Here is a 14,220-nt window from a genome sequence, read left to right as displayed (position 1 = left end):
GTGCATGTTCTATAACAATTTTTAGCATCAAAATTTAAAAATAAACTAGTCCAATCTTTTTCTCACTAAGGGACATTTACCATACTTATATCCTCTATATTTTGTATTTTTTTAAGATCAACTGCAGACTGTTGGTAACTATTTAGTTGCTGGGTGAATTAACTTTCCCATTCATTGCATATATTTTTTATTCTGTACAAGAAGCAAGAATAAATGACCTCAGTGAGACATTTCCTTTCTACTGTTATTTTGTTATGTACAAATTGTTATATGGGTAAAGAAAAGGAAGCAGATATAAAATGTGATTCTCAGTCTCACATAGGAAGAGTCAGTGAACATGTTTGGCAGCTGCTAGATCTCAACTCCCATACTTTCTCAGATTGTATTGTGTTCGTTGAATCAAGAATTGTAGTGGAGAGTTCTGAAGATGGCGACTTGATAGGTAGCAGGATAGAGAGCCTCTCTGAGAAAAACAACTCAAACACTAGAATTTAACAACATGGAGAAGACTAAATGAAAAGAGAGGGATTCTCATGACTCAAGAAGAAACTGAGGAAAAAGAAAAGAAAGGAAGGAAAAAAAATGAATGAAAGGCTGGAATCAGACGTGCAGACTGGGACAGGTCCCACACTGTGCTGGGCGCACCATGGAGCCAGACGATTCATGGTTGCACTCAAGCCGTAGCCACCAAAATCAGGAGTTGGTGAGTGTGGAGCTCTTCGTGGGAGGATGCGGCACAGCATAGAGTGGAACCAAGGTAGAGAGCTTCATTAATTGGCAGTAAGTGCTGGAAATTGGGTCCCATGGCAGGTGTGGCTGGCTGCAGGACATACTGAAGTTGGGCAGGACGGGCCTGAACCCAGAACCACAGTGGCATCGGTCAGCCACCCTGGCCCAAAGAGCACTGGTGGGACCTGCTTGGGCTGGATCACACCCCTGGTCAGGACCCAATAACCAGGGACAAAACTCCCAAACCTGTGATGTCTGCACAGCACAGACTAACATGCTGAAGGCACTCGCTGGTTGACTGGCTCAGAGGAAAGGGGCCAGCCTGCATCGTCCCTGCACGCATCTCAGATAACAGTAAACTGGAGAGGGCAGCAAGCCCCCAGCCAGCACACTTCAGAAAAACTGTAAGCAATATGGAGAGGGCCTGAGACCTCCACTGTACACCTGTCTGAAAGAAACCAAAACATGACAAGAGAAAGAAATAAGGAAAAAAATGCCAGCCACTGACCCTGGGAAAATAAGTCCAGAAGAGGTAAACACAGAAGAGATCCAGGGCAGCAATTATGCAATATTGGCCACAACATCAGCAGACATAAAGAAATACCTTCGTGACCTCATAGACAAACTTAAAACTGAAATTCTAATCCAAGTGAGGCAAGATATAAAAAGATAATAAAAGAAATGCTAAGCCCCTCTCAAGAAGACACAGATGGAAGAATGGAGGAACCCAGAAAAGGAAGAGAAACCTTTGGTGAAGAATATAAACAAAATCTAGAATACATAAAACAGATTCAAAGAGATTACTGGAAATTAAAAACTCCATTGAAAGCTGGCAAAATGCCTTGACAGAAACTAAAGTTAGCCTTTTAAAACTTGAAGATAGTTTTGCAATATGTGATTGTGAAAGAAAAGACCTCTTAAAAATAACAAAGAACCAGAAAGTAACAATACAAAAGCTAGAAGATGACAAAAGGATCTATAACTTACGGATAAAAAACATGAGTGACGGGGCTGGAGATTTAGCTCAGCAGCATAAGCGCCTGCCTTGCAAGCAGGCAGTCGTGATTTCAATACCCAGTACCAATAAAAAGGAAAAAGACAAAAAAAAAAAAAAAACCATGAGTGAAGAAGCAGGAGTAAACACAAATGAATTACAAAGGCCATTCCCAGAAATAATTAAGGAAAACTTCCCAAGCACAGGAAAAAGAAATGATATCCAGATAAATGAGGTATTCAGAACTCCAACCAACTACAACCAAAACAGATCTACACCCAGACATATAATAATCAACATCCCAGAAATTCACCACAAGAACAGAATATTAAAAGCAGTCAGAGAAAAGAAACAGATTACCTATAAAGGAAAATCCATCAAAAACACAACAGACTTCTCAACACAAACTATCAAATCAAGAAGAGCTTGGAGTAAAGGGGTCAAGCCCTGAAAGAAAATAACCAGCAACCTAGATTGATGTACCATGAAAAACTTTCTTTCAAAATTAATGGAGAAACAAGATGCTTCCATGACAAGGAGGAACTATGGAAGTTCATGACCACCAATCCAACCCTTCAAAAAATACTGAAAGACATTCTAGAGAAAGATAGAAAAAAATACCAGGATTCCAGCAACAGTGGCAGAGAGGCCTCAATGAACAGGACAGATAGTGGAATGAAGGAGAAAAATGAACAAATAATAGCAGAAAAATAAAATAGCAGAGATGAGGCAGAAAAGATTGGCTATAATCACTAATATAGATGGCCTTGATACACTAACAAAAAGAAACACAGACAGAGTAGATCAGGAGATAGGATCCATTGAAATGCTCTGAATAGGAAATATACTCAATCTGAAAGAGGGTTAATAAACTGAAAGTCAGAGATGAGAAAACGATGATCTATGTGACAGGGAACCAGAGAGAAATAGGACAACTCATCTAGCAGCTGCAGATAGGTTGGAAAGTTGTGACACTTTTTTTTTTTTTTAATTTTTTTTAAGGAGAAAAAGAAAAAAACAGGAAAAGAATACAAGTAATACAGAATTTCAGAAAAAATAAACAGTAGGAAATCACTAGTTAATAGATTACATATTGTCATCTTATAAATAGTTGTTCAAGTTACAAAATTAAAGCATATAAAGTGGACATTCAAACAATGAGACTGCAAACAGTTGTGTTAATGATCCAACAAACACTCAGTAATATGGTTATCTATTTTATATGCTTAAATATACATGCAGTTATATCCTTTACAGCACTTTCTTTTCCTCTTTTTTTTACAATGACAATTACACATTTTGGGTTTTATTACTCCCACAGTTCTTATTACTTTGTTTTTTAAGAGAATAAAACCAAATGTGACATAACATGACAGTTTTGTGCAGTGAAGTACTACTCAGCTAGAAGGAAGGAAAATCTTAAGGCTTTAGCAGGTAAAGGAATACAGCTCAAGATCGAGCTTAGGGGTAAAAAGTTTTAGCACCACTTAGACAGATAATGGGTTGCCCCCCTAATCTAAAAACTAAAGGAGTTATTGGGACCCAAAATATACAAAGCACCCTGAGAAAGGGAAAGAGGAGGAATTGTCAAAAAAAGGAAGACAGAGGACATTGTTAATAGTGTATCAGGATTTAAAAGCCACGTTAGTCTTATTGCTCTGATTTTATTCTGTTCCAGTCTGTCTATTCATACTAGATTTGAGGGCACAGACAGCTATCCCAAAATAGCAGAATATACTACGGTAACTGTCCTTAATTTCCTATTAACTTAAACTAAAGCCCTGTATTACTTACATTGTCTTACTATGACTGATCTTATTTGAATCTGGTTTGTTAGATCGTTGTTTTGTCTTGACTGATTTTATTCGAATTTGGTATGCTTGATAGTATCAATTCCAAGAGTGGAGGCAACTACTCTAAAGATGACAAGATGCAATGAGATACCCATTCTGGTTTGATTATTAACTTCTTTTGAAGTCCTATAATGTCTCCAATGTTGTGTTTTAAATAAAAATGCTATGTTCAATTATATTATGTCTGATGATGTAGACAATTCTATTGACTATAACAAGAGACTATATAGTAACTACTGTAGATTACCTAGTATTATTGTTTTATATGTCTTTTTCATTTCATGTTTTTCTAGGAATTTGTTTTGTTTTGATCTGTTTTTCCCTATAATACAGAAAGGATAGGTATACATGTAGAGATTCACACATGTGTAGAATTTCTAAACAAGTTTACAGGAACAGATTATATAAAGCACAATGTAATGAACAGATACTCTGAAGAAAAAGAGACACTGAGATACCAAGTTCTAATTATGTAGCATTATGATATAAAATCTAGCAATACTATTATTCACTGTTCAGAGTGATATTAGTCTAGTCTCTTATGTTTAATTTCAACATATGTAAAGATATGGACAGCTATATCAAAGAGAATGAGAGACATTATGGCAGCCATTGTTGACTTCCCCAATGTCTGGTCTTGAAGACCTAAAATGCCTTCATCATCCTGTTCTGATTAGTTAAGTACTATATTGTTCAGTATGTATTCACTGTGTAAAGACGTGGACAATTATTTGGAAGAAAACAAGAGACAATATGACAGACAGTAAAGATCTCCAGTGGTCTTTCTTTGAAATCTATGTTTCTTCAAATTGTTTCCTTATGATCTGTTTTGTTCTGTTTAATTCTACTCTCTTTAAAATAAAATAAAAAAAAGAAAGAATCATAGTGGACTCCCAAGCATAATATTTATCATAAGTCCACTGACTATTGGTTAAGAATATTTTTAGTTTGTTGTAATCTATAGGAGATTGGATTTACTCTAGTTTTTTTTTTTAAATTATTGTTTCCTAAAACATTCTATCTTAACTAGTTCTGCTAGGCAATTCTTCCTTACAGTGAACTGAAAGCTCTATCCTTGAAATTCCACCCCTAGTTATATTCATAGTACTAGTAATGTGGAACTATACAAGTAATGTTATGCCATTTCTTTATGATGGCCATGGGCTTTTCTCATTTTTCTAGAGGCTTCACCAGCATAATGGACTTTCTCTGGACACATTCTGGTGTTTCAGTGATATTCTGAAGTTAGGACTTCTAACCCAGGATGGCTCACCAGGGGCTAGCTTCTCATACATAAGTCTGTATCAGTAAAAAATTGTTTTGAGCTAGTCTATTTCATTGTTAAGAATCTCCTGGTACATAAAATTTCTCCTTTCTTTGGACAGAACCTTAGTAGTACATATTTTCCTTTTATTATATGTTGTGCAGCAAAAAGTGGTACCTTGCCTTATTCTCTTAGAAGTTTTATAGCAAGGTTTCCCTAGCATTCCTATTACTATTTATTTCAATGCTTCCTTCCATTAGGCTCAGATGAAAAGAATTGTGACCATATAAAAGCCCAAAAATATAGGACTTAACTACCTGAGACAGTGTCCCTCAAAATATCCTGCATTGAAGAGCCTCTAGCTAACTTCTGCTTTTAAATTAGCTGCTAGATAAAGAAACTGTCTCACAATGAATAAATTTCTATTTTTTGCCATGAGCTGTGTTATCTACACGAATTCTGCCCTGAGGGTGAACTAGCTGGAGGTCCTCACAGTTGTCAATAATAAAAACCTTTCTGTCTTTTCTTTTACTAAACCTAAGAACAAGGTTCAAATGAATACTTACCTTTTTTTCTATAGTGTCAGCCAAAAGTAGTTGAGTTTTATTATTTATTTTGCATTATTGAGCATTCTTTGAGGAGAATAGAAAAAGTAGGCAAATAGCAGAGTTCTCTTCATAAAAGACAAAAGAGTCATATATATAGATTTCCTTCACCCCAAGGTTATTAGCACAGAGCTACATTTACTCAGTGTAATTAATTAGCACACACTGAACAACTAATCAACGCCAATTCACTATTGTCACTTGGAAATTTTTTTTTACAAAAAAGTAATTTTCCAGTTGAGTCATCAAATTGAATATGGATAATTGTATCATAGTTGAAATTAATTGTTTTGACAAATATTTATGAACTATGTCAAGTTAAATCACCAGAAAGATGCTTGATTTTACTGATGATGTATAGCAAAAAAGGTGTCAGTAAGATAGCTAGTATTCCTTGAAGCCATGCGAAGACATTTGGAATACTTTTTTAAAAGATACAATTTTTCAAGTTTTTCTTTATATCACACTACCAGATTTTGGTTGGAAAAGGTTCAGAAAAGAAATCTGGTTACAAGATCATCTGTTGTAGTTATATGTAAAATTATAGCTGGTTTATCCATACTCAGACCCTATAAGAAATCATTCCCAAAGAGAGTAGTTACTAAAATTTTCTTTCATTTTTAAGCTGTATCACTAATAAATCAATGATATATTATAATGTATAGATTGACATAGGAAGAAGTTAATCAGCTGATATAACGTCATTAATGATTAGGAGGAATAATAATTCTAAAAAATGTGTATCACTTTGAAAAACATTAACAAATTTTGATCTGTAGTATGGTTTTGTTACTTTTTTGTTATTCAACTTTCACATCTTACTGATAAATCAGAAGAAATGATATTTCAGGTTGCAGGTAGACAGTGATTCAATCTAAGCAGCCAAGAGAAAATCTCACATTGTACTGACACAGTACTACTGTGGTTTCTTTAATAGTCTCACTTGGTTGGAACTTTTGAGGTGAAGAGCCAGTCCTATTTATTATTGATTTTTCCTTTTTTAGTTAAGATTCCCTACTGAGTATGATTCCCTGCCTCAGTTTCTGCTATATTAACAACTTTATCCAGGCTTAGGTCTACCTTTAACCATTTTTAAATCTAGTATATACATTCACCTTTGAGAATTATTTCAATACATACACATACTCATTTGATTAATTATCTCTTTATTGAAACTCATTTAAAAGCCATAAAGTACAGACTTCAGTTATGTGTGTATAGGTTAGATTTTCTCTTTGTTTCTCCACTTTCCTCCTTTGAATACATATTGAAAATAGTTGGATACAAAAATGTCCTATACTAATAGTTAAAATTCCAGTAATTTGTAGATTATCTACATATTGGCAAGAAGGCTTAAAAATGTTCTGTCATTTTGAGTTACTAGAAAAAGTTGTTTTTTCCCCTGCCAAAGTTATTTGGTTCCATAAAAACATAAATTCCCTTTGTCTAATGAATTCAACATTTGCTATTCCTGAAGACAATATTATATACCATGCATTTCTACTCAGTAAATAAAGAAGTTTTGGTTTATAATCTCTAGTGAGTTTCAGATGTCCTAGAGTCAGATGAAGATCCAGATAAGCATTTGTAGTTAATAAGCAAATTCTTTTCTATAACAATTAGTGGTCTATATATAATGCCAAATATTTGTTACAATTTTTCTTAATTTTTTTTCCTTGAGGTTACTATTTCTTATATTTTGGATAGTTCACTTTCAGCCCTTTTGGTAGTCTATAGAATGCCCTTTGCTTATTTTGTATTTTAGCTGATTAGGTTTGTGATTGCTGCTATAAGAATATGGAGCAGTGGAGAAAAGCTTAGAATTGACCCAGTGTAGCACCAACATTTAAAAGTGTAGCACAATAACTTGCATTTTGAAGCCTTGACCTTCAGCAATTGTAAAATTAATTGCCTTCACATTCCTCATTTATATATGTGAGTTAAGTAGCTTAACAGTTAGTTATTAGATGTTAACAAAATGGCTCATTTGCAACCATTTAATAAAAGATTTATTAAAGTCTTGTTTACTATGAAGTGTACTTTGGCATAGATAGTTCATTTGTTATGTTCCCATTGCTTCTTACCTTGCAGTTCAGTAATGCTTTGCTAATAATTAATGTATGAAATTGCATGTTAAATGACTTTATTAGTGTATTTTTAATTTCAACTATAATATCCTGGGCTGCTTTAATGTGAAATCAATTGCTACGTCTTTTTCAAAAAATGAACTATGTAAACAGAAGTCTGTTTATTAAGATTTTATCCTGTACCCATTCTTTTACCTTCACTTCAAAGTGGTTCTAAGAGAGGCTGAACAATCATGCAGTGACCAGCTGGGAGTCAGTCTTTCCTGTAAAACCTGTGGGCAGCGTCCTAACTCTCTGGCCTCTTGTTGAAAGACTGTATCTTCACCTATTTAGAGATCCAAAAATTTGGAAAATGGATGTACTTTAAGACAATAATTTTAAGTGAAATAAATGAGACACACAAACTTAAATGTCTGGTATTTCTATGTGAAGAACTCAAGTATAATTAAAGAGCAAAATAAAAGATAATAAAAAAAAGAGCGTTTTGAAATGAAAAAGGGAACAAGAGATGGAGGAAGGAGAATGTGGGTAGCAAAAAAGAAATTAAAAATGTGTTATATACATGTAACAGCCTCACACAAGGAATGTAAAGATTATGTACCACAAATATTTACTAATAAAAATTTTTTAAAGAAAAAGTAAAAAGATCACATAAGAAAATAAATTTTCTATAATCTTACCAAAAAAAAAAAAAACCCACACACAATTGTATAGGATAAAGGCACCTAATTGTTTAATAGTTGAAAAGATGTTATTTCGCATAAACCAGAGTTCTTTCCAAATGAGATGAAGAGTGCTTAACTGGAGTATTTATGCCTAACTTTTTATATGTTAGGACAAGCATACAATTAAACCATGATTAACTTTACCAGAATAAAATGTTCTGAGTTTCTCAACTTTTTTTCATGCTTAATAGGAATTAGGTTGATTTTTGTAAAGTAGGAACCCCAAACTGTTAATTTTGTTCTAGAAAAGAAAACCTTCAAATAATAATGAAAGACAACTAGTCATGTACTTGAAACATTTAATTACTAAAATAGTAAATGTTTGGAGTGAATCAGTAAAAGCCTTGATAGATGCATTGTCTCCACATCAGTCAGAAGTTAGACATGAAATTTATTCAAGTTACTGAAGACTGAGGTGTATTTTGGGGCTGATTGATGGTACAAGAGTGGGAGTGACCATACAAGAGTGGGAGTGTTACTTTGTTTATTTGCAGGAAAATAGTTTCTTTTATTTATTTATTTTTAAGGTTTTCTTTTTTAGGGCTTTTGTTTTTAGATTTTTTAGGGTTTTTTTAAAGTTTCTTCTTAATAGAAGTTAAGACACCAGGAAAATATGCATTAGTCATTTACTATAGATCTTAATTTATTTTTGAAAGTATAATTTCATTACTACATATTATGATAATGTTTGAATCTGGATAACCAACCGGTGATTTGTATAAAATATTTATATATAGCAACCTTAATTTCCACAGTATCTCGGGAAATGAATTCTTAATTATTTCTGATGTATTTCTAGTCATTTCTCTGTGAACATGACCGAAGTGAAAGGTCACGGATGCCTGTATTCTTGTTAGAGTCAGTGACTGTGACTTAATCATTATCTTCTTCTGACTATTACCTATCCATTTTAAAACACCAATCTTTGTTTTTTTTTTTTTTTTTAATTTGTTTTTGTCTTTTTCCTTTTTATTGGTACCAGGGATCGAACTCACGACTGCCTGCTTGCAAGGCAGGCGCTTATGCCGCTGAGCTAAACCTCCAGTCCCAACACCTCTCTTTGTTTTCCTCAGCAACTGTTTTTCTAAGGCTTTTTTTAAAAAAATATGAGGCTGAGGATTGAGTTCCAGGTCTCGCACTTTACAAAGCAAGTTCTCCACCACTAATTCCTTTTATTTTATTTTATTTTATTTTATTTTATTTTATTTTATTTTTTTGAGACAGGATCTTGTGGAATTTCCCAGCCAACTTCAAACTTGGAATTCCCATACCTCAGCCTCCCAAGTAGATTAAATTATCAACAGGTACCAGTTTGCCTAGTTTGTGAGACTTTTTAAGCAAACTTTGATTAGTATACTAGTCAACACCTATGGAAATATGCACTAGTCCTTTTTATGTGTGTATCTAAACATATGTATATGTGTATATGTAATAACTTGGTGATTTTATCTTTTTATAGAATTAATTTTCATTTGATTTTGAAGTTGTGTATTTTTCTCTGGAATTTAATCTTCTGGTGTCATAATCAATTGCATATGCACTGTTGAAGATACAGTAATTATGTATCTTTTTCTGCATTTCTTTTGTGACATACTTTTGCCTATTTCATTTCTTTCTCTTTGATTTCAACCTTGAGTTAAAGCCTGTTTTCTGTTGCACCATTCTGAGAATGCTTTCTTCTTAGCCCAAGAGATTAAATTTGTGGACATGCAATTAACCAACTAAGCTTAATAAATTCTGTTCGATAACCCCTTGGTTCCACTGTGACAGTCTTTATGATTTTGTAGCATCTCTCCTCATATTCAGAGCTACTTTAAAATGCTACTACCAGAAATCGTCTTGCTCCAATTACATCTTGCACTAATATACTATCGTTGCTTTCTATTCACGCTGTACTATCAAAAACAGTAGTTTTGATACAGATCTGGATTAAAATCTCAACATCTGACTATCTGACATTGTCAGTGTTCTCATACATTTTTATCTTTTTTCATGAAATGAGACTGGTAATACTTCACAAAAATGTTACAAGAATTCATTGAAATGTCATACATAATATACTAAGCACTTTCCCTTATTCCTTTCTTATGCTATATGTTTAGAAAACTTTCAATGTAGTATCTACAAAGGTAAAGACAACTACAAAGTTAAGATAATAAAAATTGATAAAGGCAGTGACAACTATGAAGAAATTATACTTTGATTAATTTTGTGTACAGTTGGATAACTTTCTAATTAATTTTTAATGTTAAGAATTATCACTATATCCTCTTTAATTGGATGATTTAGAAGAAATAAACTATAAAGTAAGTTTTCAAAGACAGGATTTATTTCAGAAAAAGGCAAAAGTGATAAGGTGAAGACAGTATCTGAGATAGTGGTGGAAGAGTGGTAATACATAAAATAAAGCCTAAATGCATGCATTCATCTGTTCAGAAAATGTTTATTGGAGCCTCATGGTGTACCACTGTGAAATCAGTCTTGGTGTAGAAAGTCTGAAGATGTTACTGCTTTTGAAAAAGATGAATTATATCTCAAAACACATTTCACAAATTTATTCTTTGGCGGGGGTTACCAGGAATCGAAGTCACGAACTCACACCCACTTCGCAGGCACTTAACACCACTGAGCTGATTTCCTGGCCCACAAAATTATCTTACAGATTACCTTTAGCTTCTTTTTAGGCTCATTGAGATTGTGTAATTTCCCTAAGGACACATACCTGGCAAGTGGTATAATACTCAGCTAGATTTCAGGTCCAAATTCTAAATTCATTACCTTTTCTGGTAGTGGTCTCTAAAATTTTTTATTATATTTGACAAAAGTTTTTTAAAACCTTGACTTCAAAATATGTGTATTTGTTAGATATTTTAAATTATGTCCATGTGGCAATGTACTAAGCTCATGTGTGCTATTTTATATATATATAAGCAAAAATTAAAAAGATGAAAGTAATTTTTATTGTAAAAGATTTATTTTTATTGGTATATGTTTGCAATGCATGATAATTACATTTATTTTGGAAATATATATATATATATGTGTGTGTGTATAAATATATAGTTTTTTCTTATATCTTGGACATTTTCCACCCACTCTTCTGACCCCTCTCCAGAAAGTCTGTTTCCTGTTGTGTCACGGATATAGGCAGATAGATATTGAGATATTGGAGGGGGTTCATGTGAGAGAAACCTCACAATATTTAATCTTTCATATCATACTTACGTGTCTGGATATTGTGGTCTCAAGAGCCATTTTCCTACAAATAACTCAAATTTATCCCTCATTGTGGCTGAATGGGGCCCCACTGTGTGTGTATACCACATTTTTTCTCTCCATTCATCTCTTACGGGCATGTGGGCTAATTTCCTGCTTTACCTATTGTGCTTTTCTAAACATAGGTATGCACGTATCATTGTACTATGATTTTTTTTTAATTCTTTGGGTCAAATAATTATATAGCTGGGTCAAAATGGAATTTCTAATTTTAGTTTTTTAAGGAATCTCCATAATGATTTCCATAGTGCATATACATTCTTGCATGCAATATAGAAGGACTTGGTTTTCTCCACATCCTTGCCAGCATTTTTGTTTTCGTATTCTTCATGATAGCTGTTTTGACTAGAGTAGAAAGATTTTATTTTCCTTTCCTTAATGGCTAAAGGTACTAAACATTTTTTTTCATGTACTTGTTGGCCACCTGTACTGCTTCTTCTAAGAGATTTCTATTCATTTCATTTGCCTATTTCTTGATTAAGTCATTTGCTTTTAGAGTTTAATTTTTCTTTTCTTTTTTTTTAGTTCTTAATATATTCTAGATGTTAGTCCTCTGTTAGAAGAGTCACTGGCCAAAATTTTGCCCACATTCTGTAGGTTGTCTCTCTATTCTGTTGTTTGTTTCCTTTGTTGTATAGAGGCTTTTTAATTTGATATAATAGCATTGTTGATTCTTGGTAGGGTTCTCTTGCAACTGGACAACAGAAGTTCAGAAAGTCTTTGCCGGGGCTGGGGATTTAGCTCAGCGGCATAAGCGCCTGCCTTGCAAGTAGGCGGTCATGAGTTCGATCCCTGGTACCAATAAAAATGAAAAAGACCAAAAAAAAAAAAAAAAAAAAAAAGTCTTTGCCTATGCCTGTGTCTTTAAAAATTTTACCTGTTTTATCTTCCAGAAGATTGTTTCTGTTTTAATATCTACATCTTTGATCCATTTTGATTTGAGTTTAACATAGGGTAAGAGATTTGGATCTAGTTTCATTCTTCTTCATGAGGAGAATCAGTATTCTCAGCACTATTAAAGAAGCTGTCATTCTCCAGTTATGTATTTGTATCTCCTTTGTCAGATGGCTAAAAATGTTTGCTGTTGTTTCTGTACCTTGTATTTTGTTCAGTTTGTTCACATATCTATTTTTGTGCCAGTACCATGCTGTTTTTATTATCATAGATTCATAGTATAATTTAAAGTCTGGGATTGTAATGCTTCTCAGTTTGTTCTTTTTGGTCAGGATTGCTTTGGCTATTCTGGGTCTCTTTTAGCTTCGTATAGATTTTAAGATTTTTTTCTAGTTCTGTGAAGAATGTTCTTGATATTTTGATAGCAGTTGCCTTAAACCTATGGCCATTTTGATGGTACCAATTCTACCTGTCCAGGAATAAGGGCTGTCTTTCTGTTTCATAATGTTCCTTTAGTCTCTTTCTTTGAAGTAATATAGTTTTTAGTAGAAAGATCTTTCACCTCTTTCATGAGGTTGATTTTTAGGTATTAATTTTTTTGAAGCTAACATGAATGGATTTGTTTCCCTGATTTCGTCTTCAATGGGCTCATCATTGGTGTACAGGATACTATCAAATTTTGTGTATTGATTTTGCATGCTGCTAATTTTCTGAATTTGTTTATTAGCTCTAAGTGTCTTCTGGTAGAATTTTGAGGTCTTTTTAAAAATTTTTTTTATTATTTTGAAAGTAGTAAAATACAACAAGATGGACAAAAAGATGGAACAAAGCCAATTGAGACAGTGCAGTGAAACTGATACAGAACTTCACAGCAGGTTACCAGGATAACACAATAGGTACCATAGTATGTCTCATTATCTTCACAGTAGTTGTTCTTTCAATCAGGTAAAACAAAATACAAAACATTATAGAACTTACAAAACAATATTGAATAGAGCAATATCATTAATTAAAACAAAGCAAAACAGTGATAAAAATATTTGCCTTCAAAGAAAATCCCCTTATTTGCTATATTGCATATGGTCAACCTCCCAAGAGATGCTCAGACTTCTGGCTCCCATTTGCTAACTGGGGCGGAGAGGCGGGGATGGGATGTATGATTTTTCAGCCTGTGCACAGGTAGGCTCACTGCCGGCCACATACCGGGAGGCGAGCTGGTTGCTTAGTTTCCCAGCACCCTAAGTTCCAACATGGCACGGTGGTGAGGGTCTTCTTTTTTAAGAATTCTGATCATCTACAAATACAGTTTTACTTCTTACTTTCCTATTTATGTCCCTTTATTTCTTCTTTTTGCCTGTTCACTCTCACTTAAAATTCAAGTACAGTACTGTATTGAAGAGAAGTAGAAAGCGTGAACACTCTGTCCCAATTTTGATTTTAGAGGGGAGGTTTCAGTGGCCTCCACTTAGTATGATGTTGATGGCAGGTTAGTCATTAACTTTTACTAGTTTGAGGTATCATCTTTGTATACCTGTTTTTGTCAGGGTTTTTTTTTTTTTTTTTCCTCATGAATGGATGTTGGATTTTTCAAAGACTTTTTCTGTCTATTTAGATAATCATGTTACTGTTATTCTTAATTCTATTTATATGGTGTTACATTCATTTACATACACTGTATTATCTTTGCATTTCTAAGGCCAACTTAGTCACAATGTGTGATCTAATGATTTGTTGGATTCTGTTTGCAAGTATACTATTGAGGATCTTTGCATCTGTGTTTATCAGGGATATTG

The 14,220-nt window shown here is 33.6% G+C and overlaps 1 protein-coding gene across 21 annotated transcripts in view; it reads left to right on the top strand.

The window, feature by feature from the left end:
* Positions 1-14,220, top strand: part of Tenm3 (teneurin transmembrane protein 3) — a 2,467,413-nt gene that overhangs the window by 2,271,786 nt on the left and 181,407 nt on the right. The gene's annotated exons all lie outside the window — the stretch shown is intronic.

Source organism: Cavia porcellus, unplaced genomic scaffold, assembly GCF_034190915.1.
Source record: "Cavia porcellus strain 051 isolate PalLab524CR breed Dunkin Hartley unplaced genomic scaffold, mCavPor4.1 scaffold_24, whole genome shotgun sequence".
NCBI lineage: Eukaryota > Metazoa > Chordata > Mammalia > Rodentia > Caviidae > Cavia > Cavia porcellus.
Note: the sequence above shows the minus strand (reverse complement) of the source record. Positions and strands in the feature narration are given on the sequence as shown.